The 18,330-nt window shown below is 47.6% G+C and overlaps 1 protein-coding gene across 1 annotated transcript in view; it reads left to right on the plus strand.

Moving 5' to 3' along the window:
* Asic2 (acid sensing ion channel subunit 2) overlaps positions 1-18,330 on the plus strand; it is a 271,184-nt gene that overhangs the window by 179,751 nt on the left and 73,103 nt on the right. The gene's annotated exons all lie outside the window — the stretch shown is intronic.

An 18,330-nucleotide genomic window follows, 5' to 3' on the forward strand; every position in this document is an offset into this window, starting at 1 on the left:
TGATAATATATACCTGGCCTCAGTGGCTCTCCTTAGTCATGGAGAGAGACTCTATAGTCACGTTCTTATATTCCCCACTCTGGAACTTCTTGACCTGAGCCCCCATCATCCAAATTGCTCTCAGCATTGTCTTTTATGATCCTACTCATATGACCCATTAAACTCCACTTAAAGCATTCAACTTCTTTCCTGATCCAAAGTCCTAAAGTCCGCATCCCACCAACAATCAGCCTGGTCCAGCCTGTCATAGCAAATCCTGCTCCCTGGTACTAACTTCTGTCTTAGTTATTGTTCCATCACTGCAGAGAGACACCATGACCACCACAACTCCTATAAAGGAAAAGCATTTCATTAGGGCTGGCCTACAGTTTCAGAGGTTTAGTCCATTATCATAGCAGGAAGCATGACAGTGTGCAGGCAGACATGATGCTGGAGAAGGAGCGAAGAGTCCTTTATCCAAATCTGCAGGAAACAGGAAGAGATACTCACTGCTCTCCCCCCTCCCCCTCCCATGGCATACTTCCTCCTGCAAACCCAAGCCTCCTTCCTGATCCTTATTAGTTCCATTCCCTGAAGAGTAAATATTTACACATACAAGCCCACGGGGCAGGGGTAGTAGGGAGGGCCGGGAGGGGGGGGGCATCCTTATTCAAACCATCACAAAGAGGGCTGCTGATCGAGTGAGATGAACCTTCAGGGACCACTACAGAAGAGAGAGTAGAGGGTGGATCCAACAGAAGGGAGAAGCCTGAGCCTTCAGGCTGGAGCTGAGGAAAGGAGAGAGGCCAGAAATCCCTGACCAGGTTTTGCTGCCCCACCCTATGATGGCTCCCATTGTGGAATAGCCTGAGACCCATTTTCTTCCTAGCCCTGCCTTCCAGTTCCACCCTGAAGATGGTCCGCTGCAAGGACAGGCACTCTCCCACAGCAGAACTGTCTCCTGCTCGCTGGCACCTGGAACTATCTCCTGGCTCCTCTTACTAGAGTGCCCTGATGGGAAGAAGTGACAGTGGCCATTGACCACACCCACATGATGGCTACCTCCCGCTGAGACGTTAAATCTCCCTATCCCATGTGCAGCAGGATGAAGCCTGTTTCCACTTAGCTCTGATGCCCCTGAGCTGATCATTTGGACCCAGCTTTTTAGAACATTTTGAGGCCAGGCTGAATATTTGGACCATGAGTCTTCTAACCTCCTAGCCCTGAGTCCTGGAGGTAGGTTCCCAAAGGGTATCATTTCTTGCAGCTTCCAAGACATTTCTGATTATTAAGAACTAGGGAAATCAAATGAGCAATGAAACCCTGCCTTTGCAGAGGTGAGTCCTCTCCTCCCGTGATAAGCTGGGAGGTGCTATCCTGATTCCTTAGTACAGGAACAGAGACACATACACAGACAACTCACGCACACAATGCCAGACCCTCCACCACAGACATCCTCATGCAGCTCAGCTCCCTACATCAACAGGGCCTTGAACCTGAATACCAACCACTGGTAGAAAGGACTCTGCTGACAGAGGGCTTTGTTACCAGAGCCACCTGGGAAGTCAGCATCCTACCTCCATAGACATAAGTGATAAATGAACCGCATAGGTCTTCCATGCTGTGCCAACCTGCTTGCTTTCCAGAGGCTCAGAGTGAAACAATGATGTGTTTGACATCATGTGGTAAGTTCACAGCCAAGCCATCCATGTTCTGACCCAGGCTTGACCATGATGTCCCTAGGTGAGATGAAGAACAAGCCCCATTATCTAGTGCGGTGCAGGGATTGGGTTATTGTCAAAGATGCAGAAGTTGCAAGCCAAAAGCCCTACCTTTTTAGAAGCAGATTAACTCAATCTTGTTCTAGCCAGGAGTTCTCTTTTGAGGTTGGATATTTGGGAGAACACCTAACAGCAACTTGAGGCTCTAAAGACTATGGGTAGAAGGTAGGTGGAGGGCAAAAAATTCTAGTTAGAGAAGAAACTGATCAGCACTATGTGGTAGAACTTCCTGGGATCCAGAGACTGTTCCCTGAGCTGTTCAGTATGTTATCTGTGGCTAGGGAAAATGAGGAACTAAAATTTTAATATTACCTTTTTAATATATTAATGTAAAGCTAAATAGCCCCAAGGGCCTTATGCTACCATATTGTGGAGCAGTTAGCATATTGGAATACAGCTTCATCAAGCTCTGGTTGGTTCTGTTCATTCTTGTCTCCATAGCCACCTCTCACATTCCTCTGCCCCACCCCACCTTGGCCCTTCCCCTCACTATGGCCTTGAGTGGCAGGCAGAGTTCCTTGTGCTCACTAAAGGCAGTTGAGATTAAACCCCTTCCCCAAGGACACCAGTTGGAACTCCTGAAGTCTTATGTCAGACCTTCCTCCATTGTATATTTCTTCAGGCTGAGAGGCCACTGAGTAATGACTGCCTCTGAGAGACACTGATCTTTTATTATTTCAGTAAATTGCTTATTTCCTGGGTGAGTCCCACATGGGCAGGAATAAATTCAGTACACCCACTGAAGGATAACAGATGAGCTTCAGTGGGAAGGGACACTTGTCTATGAAGCTACCTGAGTAGGGACAGATAACGAACTGCTCGGCTGTTGGTTTTGAGGTCAATGAGCAACAGCACTGCCGAAACCATCTAAAAACAACCTTCCTCCATGACTGTCTTACTCTCAATTCCTGGAGGAAGGATCCCAGGTCCCTATAGAAAGTATTTGGGTGATGATGGAGGAAAAAAGAAATGTGACAGCTAGGGGAGTGGCTACAGTGACTCTTGGGGTAGCCGCCATAGTGACTGCTGGGGACGTGGTCACAGTGGCTGCTGGGCCAGTGGCCACAGTGACTGCTGGGGACATGGTCACAGTGGCTGCTGGGCCAGTGGCCACAGTGACTGTTGGGGGTGTGGTCACAGTGACTGCTGGGGGCGTGGTCACAGTGGCTGCTGGGGAAGTGGCTACAAGTGGCTTAATGACCCAGACAGTGTAAGAGAACAGAGAAAATGGCAAGAGGTGAACCAGACCCAAGATCAACTCTAGCCCTTCCACTTCTAGCTGTGTGTCATGGAACAAGTTAAGAAACTTCAGTCTCCTCGTCTGCAAAGCAAAGATGAATAAAAACTGAAATGCACTGGCCAGTTGTGGATGGCTGAAGGCCTCAGAGGAGAGCTCTCCTCACACTCCACAAGAAACGACAACCTAGAGATCCCACAAGTGTCGCAGGGGTCCTGAAGGCCCTTCATATCTGAGAGGCCCCCTCCTTTGGCACTCTTGTCTTGCCTTGTGGACAGCTTCATTCTCAGAAAGTAAAAAGAAGCAAAGAGGGATTGAGGGCCCTCCTCTGGGTGTAATTCCAACCAATGGAAGGGCCCAAGATTGGCAGACCATTATCAACACATGGATGAATAAGGAAAAGGTAGCCCCTGTGGGTTGGTCCTTAGTAAATAGACAGTAACTCCACGAAAATGATCACAAATGGCCCTTCCACCAGGCTACTAATGGCCCACATTAAGGAGCCCAGGGCATCAAACATCTCTAAGTGGGGCACCCTGTCAATCTCCGGTTTTGATGTTGCATGTGAACCTAGACAGGGTGTCCCAAAAGGGGTTCTGTGGAGCGTCAGAAGTTTGAAACTTTACATGTTCCGCATATAAAAAGGATCTGAGGTCAGAAAGGAATCTAGGAAGCCCTGGATAGGCAGTGGGAGGCATCTTTATTCATTGCAGGGATTCTTTAATATGCTACATCATGAATCTCCAAGACAGAAATATTGTACGCAGCATTTATTTTCTAAATGCCTTTGGCCATGGAAACCTCCTTTGCTATAAAGGAGCTCACAGAATATACTTCTGGAAAAAGCCATCCTAGACCAGAGAAGTACAGATTTCATGGCCAGAGTTTTCTAACAGAAATTAAATTGAAGACAGGTGGGAGGTTGTTAAAAATGAAACTCTGTGTAGATACCTCTGAGTCACTTCAAAGATAAAAGAAATAGGCAGTGGGTTATCTGGGTTGCACATGAGAGGAACCTGAATCAAACAAGCTTAGGCATCAAAAGAATTGTATTGCCCTCGGAATCTGAGACAGGCTTCAACAATCAGCCAGCGGGAGGATAGGGCTGCAGCTCAGAGAGTGCTGGGACCAAGGGCACCTGTACCCTGGGTGTTCTCCCGTGCCTCTCTCCAAATCCTCACCCTTCTCCCTCACTAGAAACAGGCTTTTTCTGTGTATATATGTATTCATGTGGCTCTCAATAGTCACTAAGTTTTTATGCTTCAGAGCCTACCACATTAGCCAAACTATTCTGATTGCACCACTGATCTTCCCGTTTAAAAAAAAAATACAAAACAACCCATACACAACCAACAGGGTAGTTATTGGTCCACCTGAATTGAGTGACCCACCCCTGGACCAATCAGCAGTGAGTAGGGGAGTGCCCTTCTAGTAGAGACTGCAACAGACTTTGGCGAAGTTGGCTGAGGGGTGGGAAGGGAGTCCCTCCGGAGAACTGTGCTGATGATGGAGGAGGTGGACCAGGAAGAGAGATGAGAGGGGCTGAGTCTGAAGAAATAAGAGTCTGTGCTTAGGGAGTTTCAGCTCTAAGTGCATGTGCTCAAAGACCGGAGAGATGACAGCCAGGCGCCCTCTTCCCAGATCTTCGTTTTGATGCAAAATACACTGTTGTAATCAAATATAATCTGCTTTGATTTTTCCAAATCCTAGTGTTAGGTATGCATGAGTGTGATATTATATCAGATATATTTCTGAGCAGAGGAATTATTTTTTTGAAAGCTGTTCTGAAGCAAAGAAAAGCCAGCCCTCATCATCCCTTGGGTCCTACCCACTTCTAATGCTGCCTTCGTTGACTTGACTTTGAATATACTTGGCTTACCTTGATGCTTCAGGAATATTCCAGGACTGTCTTCCTTCAGAGGATCTGGATTTGTTATTCACTTTGCTTATAATCCATTATTCAGATACCTACGTGGCTAATTGCCTTCTCTGCCCAGTTTTTGCTTTGTTATCACCTACTGGGTGGAACCTAAATACCTTGGGTACTGTTTTTACAATTGTGACACCACCACCACCCTACTCTCACTACATTTCTCTTACCTATTCAACTGACCCTTGCATCCTGGGTGTATCCTGCCTTCCAGTATGCTTGCTACATGATTTACTTTGGGGGGGGGGGGAGTGGGGAGGATGGGAAGGGACTGTCCCTTCCCACTAAAATATATGCCCCTAGAGGTCTTGGATCTTGAATCTCATGGGAAAGTAAATATTTGTTGATGGAGGAGGAAAAAAAATCACTTGAATTATGCATAGTGCCAGAGCCAACATAGGGAAGAAACAAGCATTAATGATCAGCTACTATGTGCCACACACATTCTGTCTCATGACCCTTTCTTGATCCCCTGGTAATGAGGTATTACAGTGCCAAGTGAAACATGAAGAAACAAGGTCCCAGAGAGGTTGAGTGAGCTCCCCAAGGGCTGCCTAGTTAAGTGGATGAAGTAGCTGAGTGAACCATATCGGAAGCTCAATGCAGCAATGCCCCATCCAGCAAAAGCCTTTAATGTGCAAATTGTCACTGTGAGAGTGCTACTGAGAAACTAGCTCAGGAGGCGTGGCTTGGGTGATGTCTCTGGAAAATGAATGACACGTGGCGATAGGCCTGCTCAGCCCCCTTTGCTATCTTCTCCACTTGTCTTTCTGAGGGGAGTCATTATGTTGAAGGAAGGCTTTAGCATGCTCCCCGCATAGAAAAGAGATGAGAGCAGAGCTTCTCTGGTTTGTCTGGAGATGGAGATGCCAGTCTGTTTCTCTCCCTTGTTCCCAGTGGCCAACCCTAGTCCTCCCTGAGAAGCCTGGGGGTTCAAGGGAACCCAGTTTGAAACCCACTGGATGGAAGGCTGGTGATACGGATTTGTCGGTAAAGTGCTTGTCTTGCAGATGTGAAGACCTAGGTTTGGTACCCAGACACCATAGAAAAACCTTGGATGTGCTGCCACAAGCCTACCATCCCAGAGATAAAGAGATGAGAAGCGGAGATAGGCATATGGAAGCTTGGAGTAGCCAGCTAGTCTCGCCTCATCTATGTGGGGATAATTACAGGCAATGAGAGACCCTGTCTTATCTAAAAGGTAGAAGGCTCCTGAGGCACAACACTAGAAGCTGTCCTCTGTCCTCCATATGTGAAGCCACACCCACACCCATACATACACTAATATATCAAAGCAAAGCATTAGAGCGGAAGCGAAGGTTACTGATATAAACATGGTAGTTGGTTGGGTCTATGGCTGTGTCTGTTGCCTAGAGCACCCCTGTATCATCATCCTCCTGCTACGATGGATGGAGAAAGGAGCTCCCAACAGATCTGGGGAGCAGCTGGACCTCAGGGCAGCGGCCAGTGGAGACTTCTGAATAAGCACATTAGGCTGAATCCTATTTATGAGACACTCCCTCCCAAAGCCTTCCCAAAGAACAAGGAAGACATTGTCTTCAGTAAACTCACAAGGACAATGCCAGGTGGAAGACAGAAATCAGAGCGACTACTGGTGACTGATTTGGACTTTAACTAGACAAGTCAACTAGGGACATATCATAACTACCACAGAACCCCAAAATGACCTAGTTATCCCCTAAAACCCACAGATTTATCTCTCCCACCCCAGAAGGTGACACTGAAGCAAATGGTCTGGACTTGGGGTGGTCAGGCCAGCAGACCACAGGGTGAGGTGCTAAATGGGAAATTACAGAGGAATCAAAATCCTACTTACCGAGAAGGGAACTCTTAACCAGGCTTATCTCCTGCACACCCCTCCACACAGAGGTCTGGGGACCCCTGCAAGCCAAGGCAGGGCGCCTAAAGGAGCTCAGACATAACGACCTAGTTAGCTCCATGCCTGTGTGACATCTCTTGAAAAGCCCCCAAACCTACACAAGGGAAGTCTACGAGCTCTAGGTATCCTTTAAGCATGAATGGACAAACAGAGCCAGGTATATGAGAGATGCCACTAACTTAAGGACCCAACAACAAGCAAATAAAAACGCATGAGGTAGAGAGTATTGCTAACAGCACAAGCTGTAGAGCCAGGCTGCTGGGGTTCAAATCCCAGCTATGCTGCTTCCCAGCTGTGTGGCCTGAGGTGAGCTATTTAACTTCTCTGGGCATATTTTATCACCTCTAGGTTGGGAATGACAACATATACTCTATGTTGTTGTTAGATCGGTTGAAGTGTGAGTTAATACAAATGATGGGTTTAGAAAAGTGCCTTGGTCCTATTAAGTAATATATAGTATTTAATAAATGAAAGTATAAATGCACAAACAGACAGAAGCATCAAAATGATTTAATTAACATCCTCGGGAGGGAGAAGAAGCAATATCACATCCACAGATGCACAGGGTGATAGTAAAACAGGGCATTTGGAAGAAGAAAAAGTGAAAATTAAAGCATGATTGCATATATTAAAATGCAATCTGTAAGGGGGCTGGAATTTAGTTAGCAATTCTACCCCAGAAGTGAAAATTACAAGACCAACAGATGTAAATGGGAGAGGAGAAAAACATGAAAATTAAAGAATCAGTTCAGAAAAACCCAACATCTCTATAGTGGGAATTCTAGAATGACAGAACTGAAGGACCAGGGGCCATGCATGGGGAAGAAACTGATGCTACCCATCCTCCACTGAAGGACATGACCATCCAGGCTGCGGGATACCAAGTCCTACCTGTGGTGGGGACAAAGCACAAAGGCCAAGGCACAAACTTGCAAATTCTAGACTGGAGGGGGAAAAATGGTCATCTTCCCGGACTCTAGAATCAGATCTACACACAGGAGGCGGGACATTTCTGAAGGAGAGGTCATCACCCTTCTTGTCCAACACAGAATTCTACATTCAGCAGATTGTAAGTGTGACTCGAGGGGAGAACTGGGTTTCGGAACAACTCGTGTCTCAGGTGACTCCTGCTAGATGTTACTGAGGGATGAGAGAGAATAAAGCCAGAGAGAAAAGATAAAGTGAGGACCTGGGAACAGAGAACCTTGCTGAGCGAGAATTCCAGGTGTGAGTGGAGAAAAGGGGGCAGCCGTGAGGAGAGAGCTGTGAGTCCAAAACACAGCAGGCAGCTGTGGGCTCCAGGAGGGACCACATTTGTGGAGCTGGCCAGTGTCCTGAAAGGCATTTCAGAGTTCTGCTCCCAGGGCAGGGTTCCAGGGAAAGGAATGAGATGAATGAGTGAGCAAAACACTAGGCTACACGAAACCAAAAGTCTAAGATCGCAATCATCTATGGGGCTGGGGAGATGGCTCAGTGGATAGAACACTTCCTTGGAAGGCATGAGGACCTGAGTTCAAGTCCCCTGTACCCAAATAAAAAGCTGACACGGTGCAGTGTGACTATAATCTCAGCAACAGCAGGATGAGAGGTGGGGACAGGCGGCTCCCTGAAGCTCAGTAGTCATGACCACTTGATAAAGTTCCAGGCCAGTGAGAGACTTTGTCTCAAACAGAAGGTGGAAGACGCCTAACTAAGAAATCATACCTGACATTGTCCTCTGTCCTGCACACATGGGCTATCCATCCACACACATGTACTCACACACACACACACACACACACACACACACACACACACACACACGCGCGCGCGCAAGAACACCACACACACCTTTCTGTGTTATAAGGCTGGATTATGAACATTTGTAGAGTTACGGTTATATAAAAGCTAAATAACCAATTGAGCTCAAATCTATACCTGTATTCTGAGGGTGGCTGGAAGGCAAGCAAAGGGAGGTATTCCACGAAAGAAGCCCACGTTGTGCTCATCCTCTGTGGTAAGAACTCAGGAGCAAACGTGTCAGAGTTGTACCACCAAGAAATAGCAGGCAAGCAGTTGATGCTTCATGCATGCGATGCATGAACACAGAAAAGATAGCTCAATGAGCGTAAAGTAGAGCCTCGGAGGGGTAGCTCTTAGTGGGGAACGGAGTGCAGAGATGGATTGGGAAACACGCTTTTCAGTCAGTGCCTTGAAGCACCACTTAACTTTTAAAATTATGTACATAGACTGCTTTGATAAATATAAAAGTTAAATTAAAAATAACCATAAATTTTTACCATAGCTGGAAGGCCTGAGCAGCCATCAGGGAGAGCAGAGTTCCTACCCCCACACCCACCCCATTACAAATGGGACACAGCTAGAATGAGACTGGGGTTGCCATGGTTTCTCCAGCATCTCTGGCTCCCAGGAAAAACTCTTGTCATGGTGCCAGGTCCTAAGGATGTCCCAAGAATGAGAGGCAGCGGCTCTGGCCTGAATTCTGAGTGGAGTCCAGAGCACACTGACATGCAGCCACCAGCTGAGATGCCCTGCTTATGCTTAGAGAAGGGCTTTGTGCTGGGTGGGCATCTCCACAGGTGCCTGAAGACTCGGAAGGAATGATGCTATAAATTAGATGCACTGCTGGAAGCAGGCATCTACGGAGCAACCTGATTTTTATCATGCTGGAGATCTGCTAAGTGTGGTGCAGAAAGCATATATGATCTCGTTGGAGGTCCCAGCCAGACAGCCAGCAGCCCAAAGAGAATACCTAGGGAGCTGAGGAAACAGACCCACTATCCTGTTTAGGGGATCTTCATTGAGCATCCACTGTGTTCTCGGGCACCTCAGGAATACAGGCAGAAGTCCAGGGAGGGTGGCACACACCTTTAATCCCAGCACTTGGGAGGCAGAGGCAGGCGGATTTCTGAGTTCCAGGCCAGCCTGGTCTACAAAGTGAGTTCCAGGACAGCCAGGGCTACACAGAGAAACCCTGTCTCGAAAAAAAAAACAAAAACAAAACAAAACAAAAAGAGTACATAAGCTAGGGACTTTCTGGGGAATTCACATATGATTCTGCCACAGTTAGACATATTTTCATCCTACAGCCTTCACATCCGATGTCCAAGGCATGGCCAAGTCTTCACATAGGGGCCATTGGGTGCTATGATCACTAGACTAGAAACAGAACAAGGAAGGAGGCGACAGCTCCAGAGAGGAGAAGAAGAGCATCGAAGGGGAGCTGTGCAGAAGAAATGAGCTTGGTTCTCCATTTGCTAGGCATGGGAGTGAGAGGAGGCTGTGGGGTTGTGGGTTGCTGAAATCTCAAGTACGGGGAGAGGAAAGTCAAGGTCAGCCCAGAGTGTGCTAGGCTAGCTTTCAGGTAGAAGCCAAACCATTTGGTAACTGGCTTGGTGTGTTTTGCTAAAATGTAGATGTGCAGCGGTTAAAAGCATTTTCAGCTCTTCCAGAAGAACCAAGTTCTGTTCCCAGCATCCATGTTGAGCTGCCTGTAACTCCCAGGTGATGCAACACCTTTCTCTGACCTCCTTGGATATCACCGTGCGTGCGCATGCGCACGGGCGCGTGTGCACACACACGCACACACACACACACACACTAATAATTATTAGGACAGTTATTGTTAATGTGGAACTGGAAGGCAGTCCTCACCCAGAAGCCTAGGCTCAGCTGGGAGCGTGTTAGACATGCAGAATCTCAGGACATGCCCTGAATCCTCAGTGCACTTGAGGGGACTCACAGATATTTAGTTGTAGGAAGATCAGGCCTAGACTACTGTTTCCCACCATGCAGAGGCCTAAAGATGCCCTCTTAACAGCGACATACTTTTCCTTATTAAATAATGTTAACAACAGTTATCCTATTATCACCATACATTTTCCTGCTTTTTCCATTCACTGATTGGGAAAATAGTCAGACAATGTTGCTATGAATTCTGTAACACTTAGGGTGGATTTAGAATTTGGTATATTTATCGGTCAATATCCTACAAGATCCATTCAGCAACCTCGTCAAAGCTGACTTCTGCTGTCAAAATTTTTATGAATAGAATCATATTCACCCACCAACTGCCTCTGTAATTTCAGAGACTTGGGTCTCCCAGTGGATTTTCAAAGGTGGTGTCTCCCACATGCTGATCACCCAACCTGACGATTAGCCTTCTTATCAAGTAATTGATAATCTCTGAGCCCAAATGCCCTAAGGAAACATGTTTTATATATATATTTTAATCCTTGGAGTAAATCTTTTCGTAATGAAACTGAACTGAACCTGGAGCACTCACTGATCCCTGCTTTGCAAAGATTCTGTTTAGCAGAAAGGAAAGTATAGCCACACTTCTTGGTTGCCTGACCAAAATCTAACATTCCTGTGTCCTTCCCCAACATGGATGCCTGGCCCTACGTTAATAGAAGGTGCTATTTGATCCTGTGACACACACAAAGAAATTCTAACCCTTTCACAGGTTAAGGCATTCAACAGCTACCAGGAAGCAAGTCTCACTCATGGAACTGGCTAAGAAGTATGGAATCCATGTCTGACTGACCTTGGTCCTTTCCACTTTAAAATGAGAAATGAATAGGGCCGGAGAGATGGCTCTCCATTAAGAGCTCTTGCAGAGACCCCGAGCTTGGTTCTTTGTACCTACATCAGGCTGCTCACAACTGCCTATAACACTAGGGCCTCTTATGGTCTCTGAGCACCTGCACACATAGGGGCACACACACACACACACAAATAGACAGACAGACAGAGACACAGAAAGAGACAGAGAGAGTGTATGTCATACACAAAAAAAGGAATAAAAGAAGGAAGGAGAGAGAGGGGAGAGAAGAAATCTATATTTAAGCAAATTGCTTTGGGTAACAACAGTTCAACCAAGTGTCACATTTTTCCTACAGGATGCCCTAGAGTCTTTAGAGACTCTAGTGTGTCTGAAGACTCCTCCTTGGAAAGGGCTGGAGCTTACACTTTCTCGCGGCCCCACAATAGCACCTCCCTGAGCACCATCTATTGTTTGACTGTAAGTCTCTGCATCTGCTGGACGGAGCCTCTCAGAGGAGAGTTATGCTCGTCTCCTGCCTGTGCAATCGTAGCAGAGTGTCATTAATACTGTCAGAGACTGGTTCTTGCCCATGGGATGCTCTCAGTTGTGCCAGCCATTGGTTGGCCATTCCCTCAGTCTCTGCTCCATCTTTGCCCCTGTACGTCTTGTAGGCAGGACAAATTTTGGGGAGGTTTTGTGGGTGGGTTGTTGTCCTTTCTCCTCCACTAGGCGTACTGCTTAGGTTACTCAGGACTACCAGCCCTGGGGTGACACTGCCATAGGAAGCTGGGCCCTCCCACATCAATCACCAATCAAGAAAATTCCCCACTTGACCAGAAGTCAATCCACAGAAACACGTGTGATTAAGATTCTTTCTTCTCTTCCCGGCTGACTCCTGTGTGTGTCAAGTTGACATAAAAACTAGCCAGCACAGGGCTGAACACCCAGCCTCAGACTCTTCTCTCCTACCAATTTTCTCTCTGACCCAACATTCCCTGATTGCCTCCCTAACCAGATGCCGGGAGGCAAGAGAAAAGCCACCAGTCTGAGCCCCCAACAACTCCCCAGGTCAGAGAGTAGTTGAGAGGCGAGGCACGGTGGTGAGCAGCAGCTGCACTAGGAGCTATCCCCTCTAGCGGGCCATCCTCCTGTCTCAAGCTGCCCTTGGAGCTACCCCGCCCTGACATAGTCACTGTAATAAAGTCAGTTTGTCCAAAACAAGATCGCTGTGTAGCGACACATCCCTTGCCTGAGCCTAGAAAATTCCCTCCGCTTTTCAGAGCCACTCCCTCGCTCGCTCGCTTTTCTTCCTCCTTCTCTCCAGTGCTCACGGCCTCCCCCTGTTTCCTGTAATTTGCAAAGATTAAAGATTTAAGCTTCTTTTATTGCCGAGTGCTTTCCCTGCCCCATTATGCATTCTGCCCATCACTTCTGCCTCCTCCCCGCAGAGCTCCCAAATCCATTCTGCGTGCAAAGAAAGCACCTCCCCAGGTAAATCTCACCTTGTGTATGCCAGGTCATGCTCCCAGAGAAGGCTGACAGAGCCTAGCTTCTGCAGGCTGAAGTCTGCGGAGCCATTCTCCTCCTCGAGATCCAGCACCGGCATTCAGCACCATCCCAGTTAGCATGGGCTCCTAACACCAAGGGGAGGCTTTCCTTTATCTCTCTGCTCCTTCACACTTTCTACCTCTGAAGCTTTGAATCCTGGTGTTCAAAGATATGTAAACAAAACCCCCCACCGCACTAGAGGTCCGCATCTTGGAAGGAGGTGGTGTTGTAGTGTTTGGAGGTGTGAGCACCTGTAGGGTGCCACTCTAGGCAGTCACCCTGGGTCCCCGCTCGGCAGGGCCACCAAGCTCAATGTGATGCTGTCATTATTACCTGAGAATTCTCGGACTATTTTTTATTTGGAATTTATTTGTATATGTTGGCATCCTAAGGGTTTTACAGTGGTTTTCAACAAGGGGCTCACTTTGGCATCTTGTTGAATGCACGTGGTCCCAAATACTGTCCTCATTGCGACTGTTAGGTAGGCTGACCCATCTGCTGTCTGAGCCCTGGGGTTACCCTGTTCCTCCAGGAACTGGGTGGATGCATCAGCTGGCAGAACGGGGAACAGAGAGCCCATGTGGAGGTTATATCCTCGTTGGTTTGTTCTTTCAACATTTATGGAACTCAGCTCTGTGTCAACCCTGTGTGCTGTGGGAGTTGGGGATCTGACAGTGAAAAAGAACATGCCTGTCCCTCACTCCCCATTCAGACCCCCAGAGCTACAGGGTACCTACTCACATTCATCAGGAGGTAGAAAAAAATGCTAGATTAAAAATCAAGAGACTTGGCTGGAGTCCTGGCTATGCCTTTGCCTTGCCATGTGACCTTGGGTAAGTCATTTCCTCTCTGGGTTGCATCACTGTTTCTCCAAATGTGGCTCAGGTGACCTGTAACAGAATATCTGGAGATGAAGGTTCCTGGCTCTTCCTATAGCGCCAGAATTGAAATTTCTAGTGATAGATCCTAGTGCGCTCTCTCTCTCTCTCTCTCTCTCTCTCTCTCTCTCTCTCTCTCTCTCTCTCACACACACACACACACACACACACACACACACAGAGAGAGAGAGAGAGAGAGAGAGAGAGGAAGACAGACAAAGAAAAGAAGGAGGAGAAGAGGGATGGAGAGAGGGAGCTAGCTCTAGGTGATCTCAATGAGCATTCTAGAACCTCAAAGGCTGGGGTCTGTGGTTATATTTAGTTCTAACAAACTGTATTTGGTAACTTGGCTCTTAATAAAGTACCATGTTCAGGAAATGACAGAGACCAGGGTGGGCAGAAGATCAGGGGTTAGATGATTCACAAGCAAGCTAGAGAATGATCCAGAGAGAAACAAGGCAGCTCCCACAAGGCACAGAAGCAAAATCTATCTAGAGATATGGGAATAAGGAGACTTGGGGAGAGTAGGCCTGAATGAGCTGGGACTCCAGGTTGGAGTCTACCCATGAATACACCTGCATCTGCTGTTCAGATCCATACAGAAGTAGCCCAGAGCCTGTGTGGACCAGGAACACGCACGGGCAGTGTTTAAGAAGGCGGGATGGTAGCCAGCATAGTGTGTACATACAGCATGACTGCAGCGCACACAGGGGACAGGGAGGGTTGGAGAGAGCACAGAAACAGCCCTCTTCTCCTCCTCGTCTCTGTCCAATAGCTCTTAACGCAGAATAAAATGAGGTTGCTCTAGGTTTACTCTGCTAACAGCTACTATTGCTTCTGGAATAAACCAGGGCCTCTTGCAAACCCTAACCCAGTCTGATTAGTCCCTGGGCAGTTCTCACTGGTCTGGCTCCCCAGGCTGACTTTTTTGCCCATTACTCATTAGAGTCTCCTACAGAAAAGCTTCACTTCTCATTTCTTCCTGGAGGCCACAAGCTGTGCGTTGAGCCAGTCTTTACTGGCTAGAAGGTTGCCTAAGCCCAGTTGTATAGCAGGCGGTTGCGCAGCTTCTACTAGCTAGACACAAGCTTTGGCAGTTTGCCAGTTCCTTTCCAGGGCTCCCTGAAAACATTCACTTCCCTCGCAGCACAAGCACCCTTGGTATAGCAGCATCCTGCCAGGAAAAGAGACCCGGTATCTGACCACCAGTGAGTCCATCGTAATCGATGGAAGATGGTAATATAAAACCATAGGTGAACAAAAACCTGTGTGTATAGGTATCTGGATAGTGTACTGTGAAGCTACCATGCTCAACTTACAAAAAAAAAGCTTATTGGGGCTTACGGCTTCAGAGGGTGAGTCTATGGCCATCATGGCAGGGAGTGTGGCAGCAGGCAGGCAGGCAGGCATGGTGCTAGAGCAGTTGCCTGGGAGCTTACAACCTGATCCACAAGCAGAATACAGAGAGGGGGGTTGGGGGGAGAGAGAGAGAATCAACTGGGATTGGCATGGTTGTTTGAAACCTCACAGCCCATGCCCAGTGATACAATTCTTCCAACAAGACCATACCTCACTTCAACTACCTGGAGAGCAAGTATTGAAACATGGGTACCAATTGAGACCATTCTCGTTCACACCTTCTCAAGGAGGTCAGTCTAGATGAAGAAGACACAAAACAGTTGAACCGCAGGAAGGAGGAGAGATGTATACGTACATAGCCTCCTAGGATTACTTCTCAGTGTATGAAGCCCTGTCTGAAGCCATGGGATGGTGTTGTCCTGGCAACTGTCCTCTTCTAAGGAAGCCCCATATCAGCCACTGGATGCCTTGTCTAAATCATGAAAGTGCCATTTCCAGTTCTCTCTGCCTGTTGGACCCTACATCCAAACACTTTGACCTTGGAGTCTTATCCAGTTCCAAATCACAGACCAGTCCAAGCCTGCCTCAGTCAGTACCTGCCACCACATTTTCTATAGTCTTAATATTCCTGTGGCTGCACCCAGACCTTTTCTTCTCTGTCAGTCTTGGGGCACACACCCCCACCGCCCCCAGCCATGGATTCAGCACTGATAAATTCTCTCTCTCCCTTCCTAACACTCACCCTACACTCTAGCATCCCTCATTTCTGCAAGTCCCCATCCTCTCCCCATTCTTTTCTTTTGAAACATTTAGTGTGGAGCCCAGTCTGGCCTTGCCCATTAGTAAGTAGATAAGCTCTAATTCCAGAGAGTCTGCATGTTCATTTAGTGTCCCTGGATACCCTGGTAAAGACCTCTGACCATACCCAGCTCTGGGCTTCAAGAAGCCGCAGCCTGAGGAAGGAGACAGATAGATAAGGGCGGGACGCAGTGTGGCAGAGGCTCTATCTAGCAGGTGAATGCTGAAGCTACAGCCATGCAAGAGAAGTTGTTCTGGGTAGAGCTGGGAGAGTTCTTCAAGGTAAATGTGGTTAGGATCAGATGGACACTGCAGGAAGACATTAGAGGCAGTTGATTTGTGTGACTGTGTACAACAGGAGCCAGCAACAGCCAATCCAAGGAGCCTTGGGAGGTTTGACCGCATGTGCTGCAGGAACAGAGCTGTGCCCAGAGCAAGGCTGCCAGCGAGGGCAGGAAAGTAGGGCAGAGGAGCCAGGCTCCTCATAAGCAAGGTGGGGGGAGCTGCAGGTTTGCACATCGGAACCTCATCTGTACGCAAATGCAATCCCCTCGGCACATGCTCCACTCCACCAATATCGAACACAAACTAAGCCCCACTCTGCCTCTCCGGTCGCCTCTTACTGCCAAGGGCCATTTCTCCTGCCCAAGCCACCAGGGCGGCAACCTCTGCTCTGGCTGCCTATCTCTTGCAGCTCAGAGGAGGGAGGCAGTCAAGCAAGCCCTGGGTTTTCGTTTCTAATGTCACACACTGTTCTTCCCTTCCTACCATTCTCGTCTTCAGCTCATGGCCCAGGAAAGAATTTAGTAAATAAAATATAAGAGTGTCAGAGAATCTTTCCAGGGGCCTGATGGGAGCGTGGCGAGGAATATTACTCATCTCATAATCACATTTTTAAATATGGTGACTGAGGCAGGGGACTAGCCTAACTGACTAATATGGTGACTGAAGCAGGGAGCTAGCCTAACTGACTTGAATTAGATTCACATTCCAGCTGTAACAGAAAACAACATGGTTGTTTGTTTGTTTGTTTGTTTGTTTTAATTTTAAGGTTACAGGCTGGAGAGACAGGTTAAAAGCACATACTGCTCTTCCAGAGAAAGAGCGCCTAGCACCGACAGCATGCAGGCTACAATCTCTGTCAACTCCATCTGACTCTTCTGGCTTCTGCAGTTACCTGCACCCATGGGTGCATCACACACACACACACACACACACACACACACACACACACACACCCTTAAAACAATAAAATAAATCTTTAAAGTATACTCTAACCAGATGTAGTGGTGCCTTTAATTCCAGCACTTAGAAGGCAGAGGCAGGCAAATGTCTGTGGGTTTGAGACCAGCCTGATCTACATAATGAGTTTCAGGACTGCCAGAGTGACATAGGGAGACCCTGTCTCAAAGAATAAGTAGGTAGGTAGGTAGGTAGGTAGGTAGGTAGGTAGGTAGGTAGGTAGGTAGGAAGGTAGATGAGTAGATGGGCAGATGGGTAGGTGGGTAGATGAGTAGATGGATATATGATAGATAGATTGATTGATTGATTGATTGATTGATTGATTGATTGATTGAATAAAAATAAAAAGCTCTAGGGTCTAGGGCTAGGGAGATGACTCAGTAGGTAAAGTACCTATGTCAGTATGAAAACATATGTATATTTGCACATAACTCATGTGAAAAAGCTAGGTGTGGTGATGTACACCTGTAACCCCAGCACTGTGGGTTAGAGTGAGCTGGAGACAGGTGGATCTTAGAGGCTTTCCAGCCTGGCAGAAATACTGAGCAGTAGGTTCAGTAAGAGATAATGTCTCAAAATAATAATTGATGATGATGATGATGTGGACAGCAACTGAGGAAGACATCCTGATTCTAGCCTCTGACTTCCACAGACTCCCACATAGGTGAGCTACTCACACACATCACACACACACACACACACACACTTTTTAAAGTCACAATTCTGAAATGGTCTCTCCTAGGCTTTTAAAGCCAGGGCTGACGTCAGAAAAGCTACACAGTGATGCTTTGAGGGCTCTGTGGGGGTAATTCACGCCCTGGCTCTTTCCAGCTTATAGAAGCTTCATCCATCTCTTAGCTGCTGACTTCTGTCCCCTCTTTAAAGTCAGCAGCATGGTCTCTTCGCTTTCTTATTCTGACTCTGGTCCCCGCCCCGTCTCATGAAGATTCCATGACTGCACTGAACTCAACTGGCCAGTACAGGTTATTTATTCTCTGTCTCCAGAACCTTCTCCTGGTCCCTTCTCTGAGGAAAGTCACAGGCTCGGGGTTCAATGCTGCAGGGGTGAAGCCAGTGTCCCTACCGTATGATCCCTTCGGTGTTCCTTAGAGCTTCCCGCCCCGGGACCTCC

This window comes from Mus caroli, unplaced genomic scaffold (genome assembly GCF_978045245.1).
Source record: "Mus caroli unplaced genomic scaffold, Mus_caroli_1 scaffold_13, whole genome shotgun sequence".
Lineage (NCBI taxonomy): Eukaryota > Metazoa > Chordata > Mammalia > Rodentia > Muridae > Mus > Mus caroli.